Source organism: Tupaia chinensis, unplaced genomic scaffold (genome assembly GCF_000334495.1).
Source record: "Tupaia chinensis unplaced genomic scaffold, TupChi_1.0 Scaffold144269_1, whole genome shotgun sequence".
Taxonomy (NCBI): Eukaryota; Metazoa; Chordata; class Mammalia; order Scandentia; family Tupaiidae; genus Tupaia; species Tupaia belangeri.
The window spans coordinates 736719-742114 of NW_006204127.1; positions in this window are offsets into that span (position 1 = coordinate 736719).

The window sequence follows — 5396 nt, forward strand, 5'->3', positions numbered from 1 at the left end:
GGGCTGTGTTTTCTAAGACTTGGCCTATTGTGGAATGAAGGGTGGTATTATTCCAAACTTCCAGGTCTGGCTGGTGGGGTAGTGTTGTTACAGAGGGAGAAATGTATAGGAAGCAGAAGATCCTGAACACAGAGAATCCCTGCAGGCCACGGTAGTGTTAAGAATAAGATCTGGGGGACCAGCAGTTAGCGTAATGGCTATGTCGCTGCACTCCCATGTAGTCGACCATGGTTCATGTCCCGGACCAGGTGGCTTAAAACGCACACCGGGCGTGTGCGTGCCCAAGATCCCAAGAGGAGAATGGAGAAGGGATTGTGGCGTGGCCAGCCCCCCCTGGGGGGTGATTTCTCGCTTTCTGTCCCTCTGTCTCTGTCTTTCTGGCACGTGCACGCGCCCTATAGCAAAAACATCTCAAAAAAAAAAAAAAAGAATCAGATCTGTAACTGATACAGTGCCTTCTATTTGCCTAGCACTTCATAAAGTATTTCATGCTGAGGAATAAAACATGAGATTATACTTTTACTGTAGGGCGCCAGAGGTTTTTTGTTTGTTTTTTAAAAGGATTCTATTTGTGTATTAAATCTGTGCTAAGCAGTTGAGAAGTGGAAGATGAGCCCCAAGGGTATATGTTTTAAAGAAACAATACAAAATTGAACAATCTTACATCGATGGATATATATGTGTGGGTGGTGGAAAAGAGAAGAATGGTCTGGAGTGAGAGGACAGCAATAGGGTTAAGAGCTACTTTGTGAGTGCCTGCCTTGGTAAATATGACCCCTGGAATGGCAGAAACTGGTATCTCTAATATTTAGCCTTAAATTGTCTTTCATTATGTTCCAATACCTCTCCTTTTCTCTAAACTTTCAATAATGTCTCTTACTCTGCTGAAGGCCTTGGTGAATGGGTATGAGTATTTGTGCGAATCATAAGAGGTCTGAGTCACGGGACTGGGTTGATGTGACAAATCATATCTTCAACCTACAGTCGACTCTCTGAACTGTGCGGGCAAGAATAAAGAGAAAGAAAGCTCAGAATGGCTCCACCTTCTTAGATGTTTCATTTGTCTTCCAAGTTGAAGCGGAGAAGGATATATTTTAAGTGCTGAAATAAAAGTAATTTTTTGGCCAGAATCTTTTATGATGGCCAGTTTTCTCAGTCACTTAATTCTCTTGTAAGACAGAAACTCAACTGAGGGAGACATGCAGTCACTACTGTCAACAGAGGGGTAGGTTCCCATATGGTCACTGGTGTTGGGGATTACAGAGCCCCATTACCATTTCTGCCCAGACATCATGATTGCCCCCACTATATTATTTAGTTATTAGTTCAAAGCAAATTATTTTATGTCTTTTATTCTCTGGAGAATCTTGTACAGAATGATACCAGGTAAATGGTTCCAGATTGTTCTAGTTCATTTTTATTTTGTGGGGGGTAGAGGGAGAGAACTTGGCCTTTCATACTAGTCCTTTCTTCCTATGTTCCATGCATATCGGCTTAGCCCTGCTTGGATTTCAAGCATCCTTTCCAAATATCAGACTTTCCAAATCTCTGTGTGGTGGTGACCTCCCCTTCCTCCCCATTGGTAGTCTATTTGTGATCTGCCCCTGTTCTCCACTTAAAAGAGACCACTAATGATATTTACAAGCACTGCTGCTGTAAAAATAGTGAGAACTTTCACATTAGCTCAAACTTATATTTTTCTATTAAAAAGGTTTTTTATGCCAGCATACAAATAAAAATGCCTTGAAAATGCAAACTGTATAGGGTTTTAATATATAACTTCCTTTTTAATCTTCCTTTCATTTCCAGCTTAATGTGTTTTTCTTTGATTGGCTATTTATTCTTCTATTTCTGAGATATTAAATTCCTAATTCAATGCTTAAAAAGCAATGTGTTCACAAATTATTAGTTTCCTCTTTCTTTAAATCTTTTTGTTCTCATTTTCTTTCCCATTAGAATTCCGTTTGACAATTTTCCATGCTGTCATAATGTTTGGCCTTTAATATGAATGATCTTTGAATACAAGAGGAATTCAAAGTAGCTTCCACTGATAAATTTCCTTCTTTAAAATATTTAACATGATCCTGTAATATGTTCATAATTTTGAAAAGGTTATTAAAATCTTGTAAATATATATATATACTGACTTTTTTCTAGATTTAAGCCTAATAATATGTTGCCATAAACAGAATATGCAGAACACATACAGCAATACAAAAATTGTTCTGTTGTGTCCTCAGAGGACAAGGTGGCTGGCTATTTTTTTTCCTTCTTCTTTTTTGAAAACATCCCCTACCACATTCTTTTACGAAAACAAGAATAGATCCTCTTAAACCTGTAGTGTATATAAATATTTACATTGTGATTCAGGTGTCTACTACCCTATGGAAACAGATAATGCTGGCATCTGGTCGTTTGTGGGCAAGATGATGCTTAGAAATTAGAGCAAATTCCATCTGATCATTAGATCATTATGTGAGTTACCTTAGCTTTCTGAATTTAATAAGTCAGTGTTTATTGAGAAATTACCATTTGTCAGACACCATTCAAGGCACAAGGTATGCATCAGTCAACAAAGTAGGCTACAATCTATTTCCATGGGGCTTCCATTCTGGTGTGCTATATGTGAAGATGGAGTGATAGGGAGAGGAGAACAAATAGTAAGCAAGATAAATAAGTATTTTGTGTTTGGAAGGTGAAGGTGTTGAAAATGGGTGTTAAGGAGGGGTTGGAATATGGTCAACAGGGAAATAGTTCCCAGGATAATCTAGGGTCTATATAGAGAAAACAAACAAACAAAACCACAAAAGCAAATTCTGGAGCTTTTCATTCCAAAGTCCATGGTGTTTTGAAGCAAAGACTCATATCGCTAGGACATGATTCTAACTCTTTACAAGTTCTCATATAGTTAAAAGTACATTATTCTGTCAATAAAGACATGGCGGTAATACATGAAGATCTGGGGATTTCCAGGAAACTGCTTTCAGATGTTATAGACCACTCTCTGACTCTGCCAGGGATAAAAAAACCAAAGTGGTGAATCCTCAGACATTCGTCTTGATCCCTCTCTGGACCATCTGGGGCAGACAGAACATGCGAATGGGTGTCAGAATTGAGGGATGTTGGGCAGGCCTGCTCCTAATCTTTCTGGGGCTCCAGACAGGAATCCAGATGTAGGTTATCACCCACACCTTTCTCTTCCTGTCTTCAGCTCCATTCTACACTCTGGGTTCTGAGGGGTTTCATGTATGTGTGCGTGGACCGTTCAGACCTCTCGTCAAGCTCTGTCCATTTCCCTCCTTATCAAACAGCTACCCCAGACCACTCCAGGAGAAACCTAGAGCAGTACCCTGTGCACAAAGTAGGCTCGAGTCATTGAGCAGGAAATTCTTTCTAGGTATCCCAAGTGTCATCGAGGAGAAGCCTGTGGGCTCTGAGCGGACATGTCTGCTTGGCCACAGTCTCTTTAGTGAGTGTGATGAGCCGGGCAGAGAAGGCTCATACCAAGGCTAGTGGCCCCGTTGCCCAATTTTAAGGAATGTACCGTATCAGGTGGAAGATGGATAGGAACAGCTGAGACAGGCAGTAAGAAATGGTGGCAGAGGAATATTGGCAGGATTTTAATCAGTTAGGATAAGTAGTCCTGAAGGATATGAAGTTCAATCTTGCCACTAACCCTAAAAGGAAAAGCAACTGTAACCAGTAAGGCTACAGGGTCACACATTCATATACTAGAATGACTTCCAGTACTGTTCTTAAAGAGACAGGTATATTAGAAACATATTTTTGATGTACTTATTTAAAGTAGTGTATGATTCCAGTATAAAATTTGAGGGATACAGAATATATTTTTATATAAAAGATATTAAGTAAAGAAAATAAGTCTTTTTTATATGCCTGCTCCAGCCATCCTATTCTCCTTTCTAGAGACAACCACCATTACCAGTACGTGTGTCTTTACAGATGTAGTTTTATATGTATATCATTTAAAAAATATACACATTGCTGTACACCTTGATCTGTTAACTTACCATGACGGAAATTATTCCATACTTTAATCAGTACATCTAGAGCTTTTATAAAAAATACATTTTGAGAGAACAAGACTCCCCCATGGCTCCTTAGAACTAGTGATTTCAGGGTAAAAGGAAAAACAAAGATTTTTAAACTGGTAATTCAGCCTCCAGCCCACAAACTTGAGTGGAAAGGCAGGGGGCAGGCCTTCAGAAGAAGACTCTTCCGTGGCTTCTGAAAACTAGTGATTTCACGTAAAAAAAGAGAAATGAAGATTTGCTACTGTTAATTCAGCCTTCAGCCCACACACTCAAGTGGTAGGAAGCCCCTCTAGCCTTCTCTCTGTGTCTGTTTCTGTCTCTGTCTCTCTCTGCCTCTGTCTCTGTCCTCTCATTTTTTGGTAATTTTTTCTATTTAAAATTTTTTAAGGTATTCTCTTGCTTTCAGCCCCAGCTTTATCTCACCAATAATCTGCTTTCCCCTGCTCATTCCCTGCCCTTACGGTTGTAAGCCACGTGGTTATTTATTTTTTGCTTTAAAAAATTTTTTTTCCTAAATTTTTTTCCTTATTTTTTTCTCGTTTCTTTGAGTTTCTTTTTTTCTATCTCTCTGTTTCCTTTTCTTTTTCTTTTATCTCATCATTCTTCTCCTTAATCTCCATTCTCTCTCTGTGTTTTTTTTTTGTTTTTTATTTTATTATCATCATAATCTTCTTTCTATTACACTAGATTACATATAACTTTACACTGACTTCCATTGCTTTTTCAAAAGGGAATGCCATGCATGTCAGTCAATACAGAGATATCAATCTCCCCGCTTTATCATTCAATATCTTTTCCATGCTTTTCCCAATAATTATTATTATAATTTTTTTAAACAGTCAATCACTATTTCTCATTTTGCTTATTAAAAAGACTTCACCCATCATGAAATACTTTCCAGACCGGTTCAGTTGAGAATACTATACATGTCATCATCAACAGGTAATAAACCATATCTATTTCTCATTAACATCCTGCCTCTCGATTGTTCACTGCTGTCTTTATCCTCTTCTCTCTCCTTTTTTTTTTTTTTATACTTTGTTTTTTATTATAAATTTTTTTTTTCTCATCACAACACACATATGAATTTTCCATCCAAAATACACTGTGCATTGGCTCAATCAAGCACATCAACATATATGTTCTCAGCAAATGATTTCCCAATTTTTGTGTCCTGCATACCTTGCCTTTTGTTTTGCCATCCTAGGTTCCCCATCCCCACCCTCTGCCATGTCCCATCTTCCTCCTCCATTGTCCCTAACATTCATGATTGCCCTCAATGCCTTCCGCCCCCCCCATTCAATTGTTCTACCAATGAACTCAATTAGTCTAAGTATATCC